Source organism: Schistocerca gregaria, chromosome 3, assembly GCF_023897955.1.
Source record: "Schistocerca gregaria isolate iqSchGreg1 chromosome 3, iqSchGreg1.2, whole genome shotgun sequence".
NCBI classification, from domain to species: Eukaryota; Metazoa; Arthropoda; class Insecta; order Orthoptera; family Acrididae; genus Schistocerca; species Schistocerca gregaria.
In genome coordinates this window covers 97,415,673-97,438,522 of record NC_064922.1, presented here as the reverse complement: position 1 = coordinate 97,438,522, position 22,850 = coordinate 97,415,673, and positions in this window count along the sequence as shown.

The following is a 22,850-nucleotide window of genomic DNA, read 5'->3' as shown; positions in this document are numbered from 1 at the left end:
TTTGAGACATTACTCCCATTGAGAAAAAACTGCATGGTGCCTGTTGTATTCAAGCCCGATGCAAATTCTGTGTTTCATCAACACTCTGAAGGCCCACAGATTAAAGAATTTCTCCAGATGAGCTTCGGTTACTTCTACAGGTCTCCCAGGAATCGGTCAAAGTGTAGACAGTTTGAGACATTACTCCCATTGAGAAAAAACTGCATGTTGCCTGTTATATTCAATCCCGATGCAATATCTGTGTTACATCAACACTCTGAAGGCCCACAGATTACAGAATGGCTCCAGATCAGCTTCGGTTACTTCTACAGGTCTCCCAGGAATCGGTCAAAGTGTAGACAGGTTGAGACATTACTCCCATTGAGAAAAAACTGCATGGTGCCTGTTGTATTCAAGCCCGATGCAATTTCTGTGTTTCATCAACACTCTGAAGGCCCACAGATTAAACAATTTCTCCAGATGAGCTTCGGTTACTTCTACAGGTCTCCCAGGAATCGGTCAAAGTGTAGACAGTTTGAGACATTACTCCCATTGAGAAAAAACTGCATGGTGCCTGTTGTATTCAAGCCCGATGCAATTTCTGTGTTTCGTCAACACTCTGATGGCCCGCAGATTAAAGAATTTCTCCAGATGAGCTTCGGTTACTTCTACAGGTCTCCCAGGAATCGGTCAAAGTTTAGACAGTTTGAGACATAACTCCCATTGAGAAAAAACTGCATGGTGCCTGTTGTATTCAATCCCCATGCAGTTCCTGTGTTTCATAAACACTCTGAAGGTCCACAGATTACAGAATGCCTCCAGATGTGCTTCGGAAACTACTACAGGTCTTCCAGGGAATGATTAAAGCGTAGACAGTTTCAGACATAACTCCCATGGAGAAAAGTCCTCATGGTGCCTGTTGTATGCAATCCCGATTCAATTTTTGTGTTCCATCAACACTCTGAAGCTCCACAGATTACCGAATGCCTCCAGAGGTGCTCTTAATCTACTACTTGTCTTCCAGGGAACGATGAAAATGTAGAAAGTTTGAGACATTACTCCCATGGAGAAAGTCCGCATGGTGCCTGTTGTATTCAATCCCGATGCAATTTCTGTGTTTCTTCAACATTCTGAAGGTCCAGAGATTACGGAATGCCTCCAGACGTGCTTCGGAAACTCTTACTGGATTTCCACTGAACGATTGAAGCGTAGACAGTTTGAGACATTACTCATATGGAGAAAAGTCCGCATGGTGCCTATTGTATTCTATCAAAATGCAATTTCTGTGTTTCATCAACACTCTGAAGGCCCACAGATTACAGAGTGCCTCCAGATGTGCTTGGAAACTACTACTGGTCTTCGAGGAATCTATCATTATTCGTCGGCAGTTAGAGACATTTGTCACATGGAGAAAATTAAGCATCATGCCTGTTGTATTTAATCCCGATGCAATTTCTGTGTGTCATCAAGACTCTGAATGTCCACCGATTACAGAATGCCTCCAGATAGGCGTCGGAAACTACTCCTGGTCTTCCTGGAACCGATTAAAGCGTACAAAGTATGAGACATTACTCCCATGGTGAAAAGTCCTCATGGTGCCTGTTGTATTCAATCCCGATGCAATTTCTGTGTTTCTTCAACACTCTGAAGCTCCATGGATTACGGAATGCCTCCAGATGTGCTTCTTAATCTACTACTTGTCTTCCAGGGAACGATCAAAATGTAGACAGTTTGAGACATTACTCCCATGGAGAAAGTCCGCATGGTGCCTGTTGTATTCTTCCCGATGCAATTTCTGTGTTTCTTTAACATTCTGAAGGTCCACACATTACAGAATGCCTCCAGATGAGCTTCTGTTACTTCTACAGGTCTCCCAGGAATCGGTCAAAGTGTAGACAGTTTGAGACATTACTCCCATTTAGGAAAAACTGCATGGTGCCTGTTGTATTCAATCCCGATGCAATTTCTGTGTTTCGTGAACACTCCGAAGATGTACCGATTACAGAAAGCCTCCAGATGTCCTTCGGAAACTACTACTGGTCTTCCAGGGAATGATTAAATCGTAGACAGTTTGAGACATTACCGCCATTGAGAAAAGTCCGCATGGTGCTTGGTGTATTAAATCCCTTTGCAATTACTGTGTTTCGTCAACACTCTGAAGGTCCACCGATTACAGAATGCCTCCACATGTGCGTCGGAAATTACTAATGGTCTTCCTGGAATCGATTAAAGCGTACACAGTTTGAGACATTACTCCCGTGGAGAAAAGTCCGCATGGTGCCTGATGTATTCAATCCTGTAACAATTTCTGTGTTTCAACAACACTCTGAAGCTCCACAGATTACGGAATGCCTCCAGATGTGCTTCGGAAACTACTACTGGTCTTCCAGGGAATGATTAAGCGTATACAGTTTGAGACTTTACTCCCATGGAGAAAAGTCCGCATGGTGAATGTTGTATTCAATGCCGATTCAATTTTAGTGTTCCATCAACAATCTGAAGCCCCACAGATTACGGAATGCCTCCAGATGTGCTTCTTAATCTACTACTGGTCTTCCAGGGAACGATCAAAATGAAGACAGTTTGAGACATTATTCCCACGGAGAATAGTCCGCATGGTGCCTGTTGTATTCAATCCCAATGCAATTTCTGTGTTTCATCAACACTCGGAAGGTCTGCAGATTACCGAATTCATCCAGATGTACTTCGGAAACTACTACTGGTCTTCCATGGAAGATTAAAGCGTAGACATTTTGAGACATTACTCTCATTGAGAAAAGTCCACATGGTGTCTGTTGTATTCAATTCCGATGCAATTTCTGTGTTACATCAACACTCTGAAGGCCCACAGATTACAGAATGCCTCCAGATGAGCTTCTGTTACTTCTACAGGTCTCCCAGGAATCGGTCAAAGTGTAGACAGTTTGAGACATTACTCCAATTGAGAAAAAACTGCATGGTGCCTGTTGTATTCAAGCCCGATGCAATTTCTGTGTTTCATCAACACTCTGAAGGCCAACAGATTAAAGAATTTCTCCAGATGAGCTTCGGTTACTTCTACAGGTCTCCCAGGAATCGGTCAAAGTGTAGACAGTTTGAGACATTACTCCCATTGAGAAAAAACTGCATGGTGCCTGTTGTATTCAAGCCCGATGCAATTTCTGTGTTTCATCAACACTCTGAAGGCCCACAGATTAAACAATTTCTCCAGATGAGCTTCGGTTACTTCTACAGGTCTCCCAGGAATCGGTCAAAGTGTAGACAGATTGAGACATTACTCCCATTGAGAAAAAACTGCATGGCGCCTGTTGTATTCAATCCCGATGCAATTTCTGTGTTTCATCAACACTCTGAAGGCCCACAGATTACAGAATGCCTCCAGATGAGCTTCGGTTACTTCTACAGGTCTCCCAGGAATCGGTCAAAGTGTAGACAGTTTGAGACATTACTACCATTGAGAAAAAACTGCATGGTGCCTGTTGTATTCAAGCCCGATGCAATTTCTGTGTTTCATCAACACTCTGAAGGCCCACAGATTAAAGAATTTCTCCAGATGAGCCTCGGTTACTTCTACAGGTCTCCCAGGAATCGGTCAAAGTGTAGACAGTTTGAGACCTTACTCCCATTGAGAAAAAACTGCATGGTGCCTGTTGTATTCAATCCCCATGCAGTTCCTGTGTTTCATAAACACTCTGAAGGTCCACAGATTACAGAATGCCTCCAGATGTGCTTCGGAAACTACTACAGGTCTTCCAGGGAATGATTAAAGCGTAGACAGTTTCAGACATAACTCCCATGGAGAAAAGTCCTCGTGGTGCCTGTTGTATGCAATCCCGATTCAATTTTTGTGTTCCATCAACACTCTGAAGCTCCACAGATTACCGAATGCCTCCAGAGGTGCTCTTAATCTACTACTTGTCTTCCAGGGAACGATGAAAATGTAGAAAGTTTGAGACATTACTCCCATGGAGAAAGTCCGCATGGTGCCTGTTGTATTCAATCCCGATGCAATTTCTGTGTTTCTTCAACATTCTGAAGGTCCAGAGATTACGGAATGCCTCCAGACGTGCTTCGGAAACTCTTACTGGACTTCCACTGAACGATTGAAGCGTAGACAGTTTGAGACATTACTCATATGGAGAAAAGTCCGCATGGTGCCTATTGTATTCTATCAAAATGCAATTTCTGTGTTTCATCAACACTCTGAAGGCCCACAGATTACAGAGTGCCTCCAGATGTGCTTGGAAACTACTACTGGTCTTCGAGGAATCTATCAAAATTCGTAGGCAGTTAGAGACATTTGTCACATGGAGAAAATTAAGCATCGTGCCTGTTGTATTTATTCCCGATGCAATTTCCGTGTGTCATCAAGACTCTGAAGGTCCACCGATTACAGAATGCCTCCAGATAGGCGTCGGAAACTACTCCTGGTCTTCCTGGAACCGATTAAAGCGTACACAGTATGAGACATTGCTCCCATGGTGAAAAGTCCTCATGGTGCCTGTTGTATTCAATCCCGATGCAATTTCTGTGTTTCTCCAACACTCTGAAGCTCCATGGATTACGGAATGCCTCCAGATGTGCTTCTTAATCTACTACTTGTCTTCCAGGGAACGATCAAAATGTAGACAGTTTGAGACATTACTCCCATGGAGAAAGTTCGCATGAGGCCTGTTGTATTTTTCCCGATGCAATTTCTGTGTTTCTTTAACATTCTGAAGGTCCACAGATTACAGAATGCCTCCAGATGAGCTTCGGTTACTTCTACAGGACTCCCAGGAATCGGTCAAAGTGTAGACAGTTTGAGACATTACTCCCATTTAGGAAAAACTGCATGGTGCCTGTTGTATTCAATCCCGATGCAATTTCTGTGTTTCGTGAACACTCTGAAGATATACCGATTACAGAAAGCCTCCAGATGTCCTTCGGAAACTACTACTGGTCTTCCAGGGAATGATTAAAGCGTAGACAGTTTGAGACATTACCGCCATTGAGAAAAGTCCGCATGGTGCTTGGTGTATTAAATCCCTTTGCAATTTCTGTGTTTCGTCAACACTCTGAAGGTCCACCGATTACAGAATGCCTCCACATGTGCGTCGGAAATTACTAATGGTCTTCCTGGAATCGATTAAAGCGTACATAGTTTGAGACATTACTCCCGTGGAGAAAAGTCCGCATGGTGCCTGTTGTATTCAATCCTGTAACAATTTCTGTGTTTCAACAACAATCTGAAGCTCCACAGATTAAGGAATGCCTCCAGATGTGCTTCGGAAACTGCTACTGGTCTTCCAGGAAATGATTAAGCGTATATAGTTTGAGACATTACTCCCATGGAGAAAATCCGCATGGTGAATGTTGTATTCAATGCCGATTCAATTTTAGTGTTCCATCAACAATCTGAAGCTCCACAGATTACGGAATGCCTCCAGATGTGCTTCTTAATCTACTACTGGTCTTCCAGGGAACGATCAAAATGAAGACAGTTTGAGACATTATTCCCACGGAGAATAGTCCGCATGGTGCCTGTTGTATTCAATCCCAATGCAATTTCTGTGTTTCATCAACACTCGGGAGGTCTACAGATTACCGAATGCATCCAGATGTACTTCGGAAACTACTACTGGTCTTCCATGGAAGATTAAAGCGTAGACAATTTGAGACATTACTCTCATTGAAAAAAGTCCGCATGGTGTCTGTTGTATTCAATTCCGATGCTATTTCTGTGTTTCATCTACACTCTGAAGGACCACAGATTTCAGAATGCCTCTGGATGTGATTCGGCAACTGCTACTGGTCTTCCATGGAACGATCAAACCGTTTACAGTTTGAGACATTACCGCCATGGAGGAAAGTCCGCATGGTGCCTGTTGTATTCAATCCCGATGCAGTTTCCGTATTTTATCAACACTCTGAAGGTCCGCAGATTACAGAATTCCTCCAGATGTGCTTCGGGAACTACTGGTCCTCTAGGGAACAATCACATCGGAGACAGTTTGAAAAATTACTCCCATGGAGAAAAAACATAATGGTGCCTGTTGTATTTAATCCCGATGCAATTTCTGTGTTTCATCAACACGCGGAAGGACTACAGATTACCGAATGCCTCCAGATGTACTTCTGAAACTACTACTGGTCTTCCATGGAAGATTAAAGCGTAGACAATTTGAGACATTACTCAGATGGAGAAAAGTCCGCATATTGCCTGTTGTATTCAAGCCCAATGCAATTTCTGTGTTTCATCAACACTCTGAATGCCCACAGATTACAGAATGCCTCCAGATGAGCTTCGGTTACTTCTACAGCTCTCCCAGGAATCGGTCAAAGTGTAGACAGTTTGAGACATCACTCCCATTGAGAAAAAACTGCATGGTGCCTGTTGTATTCAATCCCGATGCAATTTTTGTGTTACATCAATACTCTGAAGGCCCACAGATTACAGAATGCCTCCAGATGAGCTTCTGTTACTTCCACAGGTCTCCCAGGAATCGGTCAAAGTGTAGACAGTTTGAGACATTACTCCCATTGAGAAAAAACTGCATGGTGCCTGTTGTATTCAATCCCGATGCAATTTCTGTGTTACATCAACACTCTGAAGGCCCACAGATTACAGAATGCCTCCAGATGAGCTTCGGTTACTTCTACAGGTCTCCCAGGAATCGGTCAAAGTGTAGACAGTTTGAGACATTACTCCCATTGAGAAAAAACTGCATGGTGCCTGTTGTATTCAATCCCGATGCAATTTCTGTGTTACATCAACACTCTGAAGGCCCACAGATTACAGAATGCCTCCAGATGAGCTTCGATTACTTCTACAGGTCTCCCAGGAATCGGTCAAAGTGTAGACAGTTTGAGACATTACTCCCATTGAGAAAAAACTGCATGGTGCCTGTTGTATTCAAGCCCGATGCAATTTCTGTGTTTCATCAACACTCTGAAGGCCCACAGATTAAAGAATTTCTCCAGATGAGCTTCGGTTACTTCTACAGGTATCCCAGGAATCGGTCAAAGTGTAGACTGTTTGAGACATTACTCCCATTGAGAAAAAACTGCATGGTGCCTGTTGTATTCAATCCCCATGCAGTTCCTGTGTTTCATAAACACTCTGAAGGTCCACAGATTACAGAATTCCTCCAGATGTGCTTCGGAAACTACTACAGGTCTTCCAGGGAATGAATAAAGCGTAGACAGTTTTAGACATAACTCCCATGGAGAAAAGTCCTCATGGTGCCTGTTGTATGCAATCCCGATTCAATTTTTGTGTTCCATCAACACTCTGAAGCTCCACAGATTACCGAATGCCTCCAGAGGTGCTCTTAATCTACTACTTGTCTTCCAGGGAACAATGAAAATGTAGAAAGTTTGAGACATTACTCCCATGGAGAAAGTCCGCATGGTGCCTGTTGTATTCAATCCCGATGCAATTTCTGTGTTTCTTCAACATTCTGAAGGTCCAGAGATTACGGAATGCCTCCAGACGTGCTTCGGAAACTCTTACTGGACTTCCACTGAACGATTGAAGCGTAGACAGTTTGAGACGTTACTCATATGGAGAAAAGTCCGCATGGTGCCTATTGTATTCTATCAAAATGCAATTTCTGTGTTTCATCAACACTCTGAAGGCCCACAGATTAAAGAATTTCTCCAGATGTGCATGGAAACTACTACTGGTCTTCGAGGAATCTATCAAAATTCGTAGGCAGTTAGAGACATTTGTCACATGGAGAAAATTAAGCATCGTGCCTGTTGTATTTAATCCCGATGCAATTTCTGTGTGTCATCAAGACTCTGAAGGTTAACCGATTACAGAATGCCTCCAGATAGGCGTCGGAAACTACTCCTGGTCTTCCTGGAACCAATTAAAGCGTACACAGTATGAGACATTACTCCCATGGTGAAAAGTCCTCATGGTGGCTGTTGTATTCAATCCCGATGCAATTGCTGTGTTTCTTCAACACTCTGAAGCTCCATGAATTACGGAATGCCTCCAGATGTGCTTCTTAATCTACTACTTGTCTTCCAGGGAACGATCAAAATGTAGACAGTTTGAGACATTACTCCCATGGAGAAAGTCCGCATGGGGCCTGTTGTATTCTTCCCGATGCAATTTCTGTGTTTCTTTAACATTCTGAAGGTCCACAGATTACAGAATGCCTCCAGATGAGCTTCGGTTACTTCTACAGGTCTCCCAGGAATCGGTCAAAGTGTAGACAGTTTGAGACATTACTCCCATTTAGGAAAAACTGCATGGTGCCTGTTGTATTCAATCCCGATGCAATTTCTGTGTTTCGTGAACACTCTGAAGATATACCGATTACAGAAAGCCTCCAGATGTGCTTCGGAAACTACTACTGGTCTTCCAGGAAATGATTAAAGCGTAGACAGTTTGAGACATTACCGCCATTGAGAAAAGTCCGCATGGTGCTTGGTGTATTAAATCCCTTTGCAATTTCTGTGTTTCGTCAACACTCTGAAGGTCCACCGATTACAGAATGCCTCCACATGTGCGTCGGAAATTACTAATGGTGTTCCTGGAATCGATTAAAGCGTACACAGTTTGAGACATTTCTCCCGTGGAGAAAAGTCCGCATGGTGCCTGTTGTATTCAATCCTGTAACAATTTCTGTGTTTCAACAACACTCTGAAGCTCCACAGATTACGGAATGCCTCCAGATGTGCTTCGGAAACTACTACTGGTCTTCCAGGGAATGATTAAGCGTATACAGTTTGAGACATTACTCCCATGGAGAAAAGTCCGCATCGTGGATGTTGTATTCAATGCCGATTCAATTTTAGTGTTCCATCAACAATCTGAAGCTCCACAGATTACGGAATGCCTCCAGATGTGGTCCTTAATCCACTACTGGTCTTCCAGGGAACGATCAAAATGAAGACAGTTTGAGACATTATTCCCACGGAGAATAGTCCGCATGGTGCCTGTTGTATTCAATCCCAATGCAATTTCTGTGTTTCATCAACACTCGGAAGGTCTACAGATTACCGAATGCATCCAGATGTACTTCTGAAACTACTACTGGTCTTCCATGGAAGATTAAAGCGTAGACAATTTGAGACATTACTCAGATGGAGAAAAGTCCGCATATTGCCTGTTGTATTGAAGCCCAATGCAAATTCTGTGTTTCATCAACACTCTGAATGCCCACAGATTACAGAATGCCTCCAGATGAGCTTCGGTTACTTCTACAGGTCTCCCAGGAATCGGTAAAGTGTAGACAGTTTGAGACATTACTCCCATTGAGAAAAAACGGCATGGTGCCTGTTGTATTCAAGCCCGATGCAATTTCTGTGTTTCATCTACACTCTGAAGGACCACAGATTTCAGAATGCCTCTGGATGTGATTCGGCAACTGCTACTGGTCTTCCATGGAACGATCAAACCGTTTACAGTTTGAGTCATTACCGCCATGGAGGAAAGTCCGCATGGTGCCTGTTGTATTCAATCCCGATGCAGTTTCCGTATTTTATCAACACTCTGAAGGTCCGCAGATTTCAGAATTCCTATAGATGTGCTTCGGGAACTACTGGTCTTCTAGGGAACAATCACATCGGAGACAGTTTGAAAAATTACTCCCATGGAGAAAAAACATAATGGTGCCTGTTGTATTCAATCCCGATGCAATTTCTGTGTTTCATCAGCACGCGGAAGTACTACAGATTACCGAATGCCTCCAGATGTACTTCTGAAACTACTACTGGTCTTCCATGGAAGATTAAAGCGTAGACAATTTGAGACATTACTCAGATGGAGAAAAGTCCGCATATTGCCTGTTGTATTCAAGCCCAATGTAATTTCTGTGTTTCATCAACACTCTGAATGCCCACAGATTACAGAATGACTCCAGATGAGCTTCGGTTACTTCTACAGGTCTCCCAGGAATCGGTAAAGTGTAGACAGTTTGAGACATTACTCCCATTGAGAAAAAACGGCATGGTGCCTGTTGAATTCAAGCCCGATGCAATTTCTGTGTTTCATCAACACTCTGAAGGCCCACAGATTACAGAATTTCTCCAGATGAGATTCGGTTACTTCTACAGATCTCCCAGGAATCTGTCAAAGTGTAGACAGTTTGAGACATTACTCCCATTGAGAAAAAACTGCATGGTGCCTGTTGTATTCAATCCCGATGCAATTTCTGTGTTTCATAAACACTCTGAAGGTCCACAGATCACAGAATGCCTCAAGATGTGCTTCGGAAACTACTACTGGTCTCCCAGAGAACGATCAAAGCGTAGACAGTTTGAGTCATTACTCCCATGGAGAAAAGTCCGCATGGTGCCTGTTGTATTCAATCCCGATGCATTTCTGTGTTTCGTTAACACTCTGAAGATCCACCGATTACATAAAGCGTCTAGATCGCTTCGGAAACTACTACAGGTCTACCAGGGAATGATGAAAGCGTAGACACTTTGAGACATATCTCCCATGGAGAAAAATCCTCATGGTGCCTGTTGTATGCAATCCCGATTCAATTTTTGTATTAAATCAACACTCTGAAGCTCCACAGATTACCGAATGCCTCCAGATGTGCTTCTTAATCTACTACTTGTCTTCCAGGGAACGATGAAAATGTAGACAGTCTGAGACATTACTCCCATGGAGAAAGTCCGCATGGTGCCTGTTGTATTCAATCCCGATGCAATTTCTGTGATTCTTCAACATTCTGAAGGTCCACAGATTACGGAATGCCTCCAGATGTGCTTCGGAAACTGTTACTGGACTTCCACTGAACGATTGAATCGTAGTTAGTTTGAGACATTACTCACATGGAGAAAAGTCCGCATGGTGCCTATTGTATTCTATCCCGATGCAATTTCTGTGTTTCATCAACACTCGGAAGGCCCACAGATTACAGAGTGCCTTTAGATGTGCTTGGAAACTACTACTGGTCTTCGAGGAATCGATCAAAATGCGTAGGCACTTAGAGACATTTCTCCCATGGAGAAAAGTAAGCATCGTGCCTGTTGTATTTAATCCCGATGCAATTTCTGTGTTTCATCAAGACTCTGAAGGTCCACCGATTACAGAATGGTTCCAGATAGGCGTTGGAAACTACTCCTGGTCTTCCTGGAACCGATTAAAGCGTACACAGTATGAGAAATTACTCCCATGGTGAAAAGTCCCTATGGTGCCTGTTGTATTATATCCCGATGCAATTTCTGTGTTTCATTAACACTCTGGAGCCCCACAGATTACAGAATGCCACCAGATGTGCCTTGGTAACCACTACTGGTCTTCCAGGGAACGATCAAAGGTAAACTGTTTGAGACATTACTCCCTTGGAGAAAAGACCGCATGGTACCTGTTGTATTCAATCCCGACGCAATTTCTCTGTTTCAGCAACACTCTGAACTTACACAGATTAGAGAATGAATCCTGAATAGTTTCGGAAACTACTACTTGTCTTTCAGGGAACGATAAAAGCGTAGACAATTTGAGACATTATTCCCACGGAGAAAAGTCAGCAAAGTGCCTGTTGTATTTAATCCCGATGCAATTTCTGTGTTTCTCAATACTCTGATGGTCCACAGATTACAGAATGCCTCCAGATGTGCTTCGGAAACTACTACTGGTCTTCCAGGGAAGGATCAAAGCGTAGACAGTTTGAGACATTATTCCCATGGAGAAAAGTCCGCATGGTGCCTGTTATATTCAATCCCGATGCATTTTCTGTGTTTCAACAACACGCTGAAGGAACACTGATTACAGAATGCCTCCAGATGTGCTTCGGAAACTACTACAGGTCTTCCAGGGAAGGATCAAAGCGTAGACAGTTTGAGACATAACTCCCATGGAGAAAAGTCCGTATGTTGTCTGTTGTATCCAATCCCGTTGCCATTTCTGTGTTTCGTCAACACTCTGAAGTTCCAACGATTACAGAATGCCTCCAGATGTGCTTCTTAATCTACTACTTGTCATCCAGGGAACGATCAAAGCGTAGAGAGTTTGAGACACTACTCCCATGGAGAAAAGTCCGCATGGTGCCAGTTGTATCCAATCCCGATGCACTTTCAGTGTTTCATCAACACTCTGAAGATCCACAGATTACGGAATACCTCCAGATGTGCTTCGGAAACTACTACTGGCCTTCCATGGAATGATTAAAATGTAGACAGTTTGTGACATTACTCCCATGGAGAAAACTCCGCATGGTGCCTCTTGTATGAAAATCCCGATGCAATTTCTGTGTTTCATCAACACACGGAAGGTCCACAGATTACAGAGTGCCCCCAGATGTGCTTGGAAACTACAACTGGTCTTCCAGGGAACGATCAAAGCGTAGACACTGGGAGGCATTACTCCCATGGAGAAAAGTCCGCATGGTGCCTGTTGTATTCAATCCCGATGCAATTTCTGTGTTTCATCAACACTCTGAAGCTCCACAGATTACGGAATGCCTCCAGATGTGCTTCGGAAACTACTACTGGCCTTCCAGGGAATGATTAAAGCGTAGACAGTTTGAGACATTACTCCCATGGAGAAAAGTCCGCATGGTGCCTGTTGTATTCAATCCCGATTTAATTTCAGTGTTGCATCAACACTCTGAAGGTCCACAGATTACGGAATGCCTCCATATGTGCTTCGGAAACTACTACTGGTCTTCCAGGGAACGATCAAAGCGTAGACACTGGGAGGCATTACTCCCATGGAGAAAAGTCCGCATGGTGCCTGTTGTATTCAATCCCGATGCAATTTCTGTGTTTCATCAACACTCTGAAGCTCCACAGATTACGGAATGCCTCCAGATGTGCTTCGGAAACTACTACTGGCCTTCCAGGGAATGATTAAAGCGTAGACAGTTTGAGACATTACTCCCATGGAGAAAAGTCCGCATGGTGCCTGTTGTATTCAATCCCGATTTAATTTCTGTGTTCCATCAACACTCTGAATGTATACAGATAACACAATGGCTCCAGATGTGCTTCGCATACTACTACTGGTATTCCAGGGAACGATCAAAACGTTTACAGTTTGAGACATTACTCCCATGGAGAAAAGTCCGCATGGTGCCTATTGTATTCAACCCCGATGCAATTTCTGTGATTCTTCTTTACATTCTGAAGGTCCACAGATTACGGAATGCCTCCAGATGTGCTTCGGAAACTGTTACTGGACTTCCACTGAACGATTGAAGCGTAGATAGCTTGACACGTTACTCACATGGAGAAAAGTCCGCATGGTGCCTACTGTATCCTATCCCGATGCAATTTCTGTGTTTCATCAACACTCGGAAGGCCCACAGATTACAGAGTGCCTTTAGATGTGCTTGGAAACTACTACTGGTCTTCGAGGAATCGATCAAAATTCGTAGGCACTTAGAGACATTTCTCCCATGGAGAAAAGTAAGCATCGTGCCTGTTGTATTCAATCCCGATGCAATGTCTGTGTTTCATCAACACTCTGAAGCTCCATGGATTACGGAATGCCTACAGATGTGCTTCTTAATCTACTACTTGTCTTCCAGGAAACGATCAAACTGTAGACAGTTTGAGACATTACTCCCATGGAGAAAGTCCGCATGGGGCGTGTTGTACTCAATCCCGATGCAATTTCTGTGTTTCTTCAACATTCTGAAGGTCCACAGATTACAGAATGCCTCCAGATGAGCTTCGGTGACTTCTACAGGTCTCCCAGGAATCGGCCAAAGTGTAGACAGTTTGAGACATTACTCCCATTGAGAAAAAACTGCATGGTGCCTGTTGTATTCAATCCCGATGCAATTTCTGCGTTTCATCAACACTCTGGAGGTCCACAGATTACAGAATGCCTCCAGATGTGCTTCTTAATCTACTACTTGTCTTCCAGGGAACGATCAAAATGAAGACAGATTGAGACATTACTCCCATGGAGAAAGTCCGCACGGTGCCTGTTGTATTCAATCCCGTTGCAATTTCTGTGTTTCTTCAACATTCTGAAGGACCACAGATTACAGAATGATTCCAGATGTGCTTCGGAAACTGTTACTGGACTTCCAATGAACGATCGAAGCGTAGACAGTTTGAGACATTACTCCTATGGGGAAAAGTCCGCATGGTGCCTGTTGTATTCAATTCCGATTCACTTTCTGTGTTTCATCAACACTCCGAATGTCCACAGATTAAAGAATATCTCCGGATATGCTTTGAAACTACTACAGGTCTTAGAGGGATCGATCAAAATTCGTAGACTGTTTAAGACATTTCTCCTAAGGAGAAAGGTCCGCATGGTGCCTGTTGTATTTAATCCCGATGCAATTTCTGTGTTTCATCAACACTCTGAAGGTCCACGGATTACAGAATGCCTCCAGATGTGCTTCGGAAACTACTACTGGTGTTCCAGCAGTAGATCAAAGCGTAGACAGTTTGAGACATTACTCCCATGGAGAAAGTTCCGCATGGTGCCTGTTGTATTATATCCCGATGCAATTTCTGTGTTTCATTAACACTCTGGAGTACCACAGATTACAGAATGCCACCAGATGTGCCTTGGTAACTACTACTGGTCTTCCAGGGAACGATCAAAGGTAAACTGTTTGAGACATTACTCCCTTGGAGAAAAGACCGCATGGTACCTGTTGTATTCAATCCCGATGCAATTTCTCTGTTTCATCAACACTCTGAATTTACACAGATTAGAGAATGAATCCTTATTAGCTTCGGAAACTACTACTTGTCTTTCAGGGAACGATAAAAGCGTAGACAATTTGAGACATTAATCCCACGGAGAAAAGTCAGCAAAGTGCCTGTTGTATTTAATCCCGATGCAATTTATGTGTTTCTCAATACTCTGATGGTCCGCAGATTACAGAATGCCTCCAGATGTGCTTCGGAAACTACTACTGGTCTTCCAGGGAAGGATCAAAGCGTAGACAGTTTGAGACATTATTCCCATGGAGAAAAGTCCGCATGGTGCCTGTTATACTCAATCCCGCTGCATTTTCTGTGTTTCATCAACACGCTGAAGGAACACTGATTACAGAAGGCCTCCAGATGTGCATCGGAAACTACTACTGGCCTTCCATGGAATGATTAAAGTGTAGACAGTTTGAGACATTACTCCCATGGAGAAAAGTCCTCATGGTTCCAGTGGTATCCAATCCCGATGCAATTTCAGTGTTTCATCAACAGTCTGAAGGTCCAATGTTTACAGAATGCCTCCAGATGTGCTTGGAAAGTACTAATGGTGTTCGAGGAATCGTAAAAATTATTAGACAGTTTGAGACATTTCTCCCATGGAGAAAAATCCGCATGTTGCTTCTTGTATTCAATCCCGATGCAATTTATGTGTTTCTGCAACATTCTCAAGGACCACAGATTACAGAATGCCCCCAGTTGTGCTTCGGAAACTACTGCTGGCCTTCCAGGGAATGATTAAAGCGTAGACAGTTTGAGACATTACTCCCATGGAGAAAAGTCCGCATGGTGCCTGTTGTATTCAATCCCGATGTAATTTCTGTGTTCCATCAACACTCTGAATGTCCACAGATAACAGAATGGCTCCAGATGTGCTTCGCAAACTACTACTGGTATTCCAGGTAACGATCAAAACGTTTACAGTTTGAGACATTAATCCCATGGAGAAAAGTGCTCATGGTGCGGTTGTATCCCATCCCGATGCAATTTCTGTGTTTCATCAATACTCTGTAGATCCACTGATTACGGAATGTCTCCAGATGTGCTTCTTAATCTACTACTTGTCTTCCAGGGAACGATCAAAATGAAGACAGATTGAGATATTACTCCCATGGAGAAAGTCCGCACGGTGCCTGTTGTATTCAATCCCGTTGCAATTTCTGTGTTTCTTCAACATTCTGAAGGACCACAGATTACAGAATGAATCCAGATGTGCTTCGGAAACTGTTACTGGACTTCCAATGAACGATCGAAGCGTAGACAGTTTGAGACATTACTCCTATGGGGAAAAGTCCGCATGGTGCCTGTTGTATTCAATTCCGATTCACTTTCTGTGTTTCATCTACACTCCGAATGTCCACAGATTACAGAATGCCTCCGGATATGCTTTGAAACTACTACAGGTCTTAGAGGGATCGATCAAAATTCGTAGACTGTTTAAGACATTTCTCCTAAGGAGAAAGGTCTGCATGGTGCCTGTTGTATTTAATCCCGATGCAATTTCTGTGTTTCATCAACACTCTGAAGGTCCACGGATTACAGAATGCCTCCAGATGTGCTTCGGAAACTACTACTGGTGTTCCAGCAGTAGATCAAAGCGTAGACAGTTTGAGACATTACTCCCATGGAGAAAGGTCCGCATGGTGCCTGTTGTATTATATCCCGATGCAATTTCTGTGTTTCATTAACACTCTGGAGTACCACAGATTACAGAATGCCACCAGATGTGCCTTGGTAACTACTACTGGTCTTCCAGGGAACGATCAAAGGTAAACTGTTTGAGACATTACTCCCTTGGAGAAAAGACCGCATGGTACCTGTTGTATTCAATCCCGATGCAATTTCTCTGTTTCATCAACACTCTGAATTTACACAGATTAGAGAATGAATCCTTATTAGCTTCGGAAGCTACTACTTGTCTTTCAGGGAACGATAAAAGCGTAGACAATTTGAGACATTAATCCCACGGAGAAAAGTCAGCAAAGTGCCTGTTGTATTTAATCCCGATGCAATTTCTGTGTTTCTCAATACTCTGATGGTCCACAGATTACAGAATGCCTCCAGATGTGCATCGGAAACTACTACTGGCCTTCCATGGAATGATTAAAGTGTAGACAGTTTAAGACATTACTCCCATGGAGAAAAGTCCTCATGGTTCCAGTGGTATCCAATCCCGATGCAATTTCAGTGTTTCATCAACAGTCTGAAGGTCCAATGTTTACAGAATGCCTCCAGATGTGCTTCGGAAACTACTACAGGTCTTCCAGGGAAGGATCAAAGCGTAGACAGTTTGAGACATAACTCCCATGGAGAAAAGTCCGCATTGTGCCTGTTGTATTCAATCCCGATTCAATTTCAGTGTTGCATCAACACTCTGAAGGTCCACAGATTACGGAATGCCTCCATATGTGCTTCGGAAACTACTACTGGTCTTCCAGGGAACGATCAAAGCGTAGACACTGGGAGGCATTACTCCCATGGAGAAAAGTCCGCATGGTGCCTGTTGTATTCAATCCCGATGCAATTTCTGTGTTTCATCAACACTCTGAAGCTCCACAGATTACGGAATGCCTCCAGATGTGCTTCGGAAACTACTACTGGCCTTCCAGGGAATGATTAAAGCGTAGACAGTTTGAGACATTACTCCCATGGAGAAAAGTCCGCATGGTGCCTGTTGTATTCAATCCCGATTTAATTTCTGTGTTCCATCAACACTCTGAATGTATACAGATAACACAATGGCTCCAGATGTGCTTCGCAAACTACTACTGGTGTTCCAGGGAACGATCAAAACGTTTACAGTTTGAGACATTACTCCCATGGAGAAAAGTCCGCATGATGCCTGTTGTATTCAATCCCGATGCAATTTCTGTGATTCTTCTTTACATTCTGAAGGGCCACAGATTACGGAATGCCTCCAGATGTGCTTCGGAAACTGTTACTGGACTTCCACTGAACGATTGAAGCGTAGATAGTTTGACACATTACTCACATGGAGAAAAGTCCGCATGGTGCCTACTGTATTCTATCCCGATGCAATTTCTGTGTTTCATCAACACTCGGAAGGCCCACAGATTACAGAGTGCCTTTAGATGTGCTTGGAAACTACTACTGGTCTTCGAGGAATCGATCAAAATTCGTAGGCACTTAGAGACATTTCTCCCATGGAGAAAAGTAAGCATCGTGCCTGTTGTATTCAATCCCGATGCAATGTCTGTGTTTCATCAACACTCTGATGCTCCATGGATTACGGAATGCCTCCAGATGTGCTTCTTAATCTACTACTTGTCTTCCAGGAAACGATCAAACTGTAGACAGTTTGAGACATTACTCCCATGGAGAAAGTCCGCATGGGGCGTGTTGTACTCAATCCCGATGCAATTTCTGTGTTTCTTCAACATTCTGAAGGTCCACAGATTACAGAATGCCTCCAGATGAGCTTCGGTTACTTCTACAGGTCTCCCAAGAATCGGCCAAAGTGTAGACAGTTTGAGACATTACTCCCATTGAGAAAAAACTGCATGGTGCCTGTTGTATTCAATCCCGATGCAATTTCTGCGTTTCATCAACACTCTGGAGGTCCACAGATTACAGAATGCCTCCAGATGTGGTTCTTAATCTACTACTTGTCTTCCAGGGAACGATCAAAATGAAGACAGATTGAGACATTACTCCCATGGAGAAAGTCCGCACGGTGCCTGTTGTATTCAATCCCGTTGCAATTTCTGTGTTTCTTCAACATTCTGAAGGACCACAGATTACAGAATGATTCCAGATGTGCTTCGGAAACTGTTACTGGACTTCCAATGAACGATCGAAGCGTAGACAGTTTGAGACATTACTCCTATGGGGAAAAGTCCGCATGGTGCCTGTTGTATTCAATTCCGATTCACTTTCTGTGTTTCATCAACACTCCGAATGTCCACAGATTACAGAATGCCTCCGGATATGCTTTGAAACTACTACAGGTCTTAGAGGGATCGATCAAAATTCGTAGACTGTTTAAGACATTTCTCCTAAGGAGAAAGGTCTGCATGGTGCCTGTTGTATTTAATCCCGATGCAATTTCTGTGTTTCATCAACACTCTGAAGGTCCACGGATTACAGAATGCCTCCAGATGTGCTTCGGAAACTACTACTGGTGTTCCAGCAGTAGATCAAAGCGTAGACAGTTTGAGACATTACTCCCATGGAGAAAGGTTCGCATGGTGCCTGTTGTATTATATCCCGATGCAATTTCTGTGTTTCATTAACACTCTGGAGAACCACAGATTACAGAATGCCACCAGATGTGCCTTGGTAACTACTACTGGTCTTCCAGGGAACGATCAAAGGTAAACTGTTTGAGACATTACTCCCTTGGAGAAAAGACCGCATGGTACCTGTTGTATTCAATCCCGATGCAATTTCTCTGTTTCATCAACACTCTGAATTTACACAGATTAGAGAATGAATCCTTATTAGCTTCGGAAACTACTACTTGTCTTTCAGGGAACGATAAAAGCGTAGACAATTTGAGACATTAATCCCACGGAGAAAAGTCAGCAAAGTGCCTGTTGTATTTAATCCCGATGCAATTTCTGTGTTTCTCAATACTCTGATGGTCCACAGATTACAGAATGCCTCCAGATGTGCTTCGGAAACTACTACTGGTCTTCCAGGGAAGGATCAACGCGTAGACAGTTTGAGACATTATTCCCATGGAGAAAAGTCCGCATGGTGCCTGTTATATTCAATCCTGATGCATTTTCTGTGTTTCATCAACACGCTGAAGGAACACTGATTACAGAATGCCTCCAGATGTGCATCGGAAACTACTACTGGCCTTCCATGGAATGATTAAAGTGTAGACAGTTTGAGACATTACTCCCATGGAGAAAAGTCCTCTTGGTTCCAGTGGTATCCAATCCCGATGCAATTTCAGTGTTTCATCAACAGTCTGAAGGTCCAATGTTTACAGAATGCCTCCAGATGTGCTTCGGAAACTACTACAGGTCTTCCAGGGAAGGATCAAAGCGTAGACAGTTTGAGACATAACTCCCATGGAGAAAAGTCCGTATGTTGTCTGTTGTATCCAATCCCGTTGCCATTTCTGTGTTTCGTCAACACTCTGAAGTTCCAACGATTACAGAATGCCTCCAGATGTGCTTCTTAATCTACTACTTGTCATCCAGGGAACGATCAAAGCGTAGACAGTTTGAGACACTACTCCCATGGAGAAAAGTCCGCATGGTGCCAGTTGTATCCAATCCCGATGCAATTTCAGTGTTTCATCAACACTCTGAAGATCCACAGATTACGGAATACCTCCAGATGTGCTTCGGAAACTACTACTGGCCTTCCATGGAATGATTAAAATGTAGACAGTTTGTGGCATTACTCCCATGGAGAAAACTCCGCATGGTGCCTCTTGTATGAAAATCCCGATGCAATTTCTGTGTTTCATCACTACACGGAAGGTCCACAGATTACAGAGTGCCCCCAGATGTGCTTGGAAACTACAACTGGTCTTCGAGGAACTGATCAAAATTCGTAGATAGTTTGGGACATTTCTCCCATGGAGAGAAGTCCGCATTGTGCCTGTTGTATTCAATCCCGATTCAATTTCAGTGTTGCATCAACACTCTGAAGGTCCACAGATTACGGAATGCCTCCATTTGTGCTTCGGAAACTACTACTGGTCTTCCAGGGAACGATCAAAGCGTAGACACTGGGAGGCATTACTCCCATGGAGAAAAGTCCGCATGGTGCCTGTTGTATTCAATCCCGATGCAATTTCTGTGTTTCATCAACACTCTGAAGCTCCACAGATTACGGAATGCCTCCAGATGTGCTTCGGAAACTGTTACTGGACTTCCACTGAACGATTGAAGCGTAGATAGTTTGACACATTACTCACATTGAGAAAAGTCCGCATGGTGCCTAATGTATTCTATCCCGATGCAATTTCTGTGTTTCATCAACACTCGGAAGGCCCACAGATTACAGAGTGCCTTTAGATGTGCTTGGAAACTACTACTGGTCTTCGAGGAATCGATCAAATTCGTAGGCACTTAGAGACATTTCTCCCATGGAGAAAAGTAAGCATCGTGCCTGTTGTATTCATTCCCGATGCAATGTCTGTTTTTCATCAACACTCTGAAGCTCCATGGATTACGGAATGCCTCCAGATGTGCTTCTTAATCTACTACTTGTCTTCCAGGAAACGATCAAACTGTAGACAGTTTGAGACATTACTGCCATGGAGAAAGTCCGCATGGGGCGTGTTGTACTCAATCCCGATGCAATTTCTGTGTTTCTTCTACATTCTGAAGGTCCACAGATTACAGAATGCCTCCAGATGAGCTTCGGTTACTTCTACAGGTCTCCCAGGAATCGGCCAAAGTGTAGACAGTTTGAGACATTACTCCCATTGAGAAAAAACTGCATGGTGCCTGTTGTATTCAATCCCGATGCAATTTCTGCGTTTCATCAACACTCTGGAGGTCCACAGATTACAGAATGCCTCCAGATGTGCTTCTTAATCTACTACTTGTCTTCCAGGGAACGATCAAAATGAAGACAGATTGAGACATTACTCCCATGGAGAAAGTCCGCACGGTGCCTGTTGTATTCAATCCCGTTGCAATTTCTGTGTTTCTTCAACATTCTGAAGGACCACAGATTACAGAATGATTCCAGATGTGCTTCGGAAACTGTTACTGGACTTCCAATGAACGATCGAAGCGTAGACAGTTTGAGACATTACTCCTATGGGGAAAAGTCCGCATGGTGCCTGTTGTATTCAATTCCGATTCACTTTCTGTGTTTCATCAACACTCCGAATGTCCACAGATTACAGAATATCTCCGGATATGCTTTGAAACTACTACAGGTCTTAGAGGGATCGATCAAAATTCGTAGACTGTTTAAGACATTTCTCCTAAGGAGAAAGGTCCGCATGGTGCCTGTTGTATTTAATCCCGATGCAATTTCTGTGTTTCATCAACACTCTGAAGGTCCACGGATTACAGAATGCCTCCAGATGTGCTTCGGAAACTACTACTGGTGTTCCAGCAGTAGATCAAAGCGTAGACAGTTTGAGACATTACTCCCATGGAGAAAGGTCCGCATGGTGCCTGTTGTATTATATCCCGATGCAATTTCTGTGTTTCATTAACACTCTGGAGAACCACAGATTACAGAATGCCACCAGATGTGCCTTGGTAACTACTACTGGTCTTCCAGGGAACGATCAAAGGTAAACTGTTTGAGACATTACTCCCTTGGAGAAAAGACCGCATGGTACCTGTTGTATTCAATCCCGATGCAATTTCTCTGTTTCATCAACACTCTGAATTAACACAGATTAGAGAATGAATCCTTATTAGCTTCGGAAACTACTACTTGTCTTTCAGGGAACGATAAAAGCGTAGACAATTTGAGACATTAATACCACGGAGAAAAGTCAGCAAAGTGCCTGTTGTATTTAATCCCGATGCAATTTCTGTGTTTCTCAATACTCTGATGGTCCACAGATTACAGAATGCCTCCAGATGTGCTTCGGAAACTACTACTGGTCTTCCAGGGAAGGATCAACGCGTAGACAGTTTGAGACATTATTCCCATGGAGAAAAGTCCGCATGGTGCCTGTTATATTCAATCCTGATGCATTTTCTGTGTTTCATCAACACGCTGAACGAACACTGATTACAGAATGCCTCCAGATGTGCATCGGAAACTACTACTGGCCTTCCATGGAATGATTAAAGTGTAGACAGTTTGAGACATTACTCCCATGGAGAAAAGTCCTCATGGTTCCAGTGGTATCCAATCCCGATGCAATTTCAGTGTTTCATCAACAGTCTGAAGGTCCAATGTTTACAGAATGCCTCCAGATGTGCTTGGAAACTACTAATGGTGTTCGAGGAATCGTAAAAATTATTAGACAGTTTGAGACATTTCTCCCATGGAGAAAAGTCCGCATGGTGCTTCTTGTATTTAATCCCGATGCAATTTCTATATTTCATCAAGACTCTGAAGGTCTACAGATTAACGAATGCCTCCAGATTTACTTCCGAAACTACTACTGGTCTTCCAGGGAACGATTAAAGCGTAGATAGTCTGAGACATTACTCTCAAGGAGGAAAGTCCGCATGGTGCCTATTGTATTCTATCCCGATGCAATTTCTGTGTTTCATCAACACTCGGAAGGCCCACAGATTACAGAGTGCCTTTAGATGTGCTTGGAAACTACTACTGGT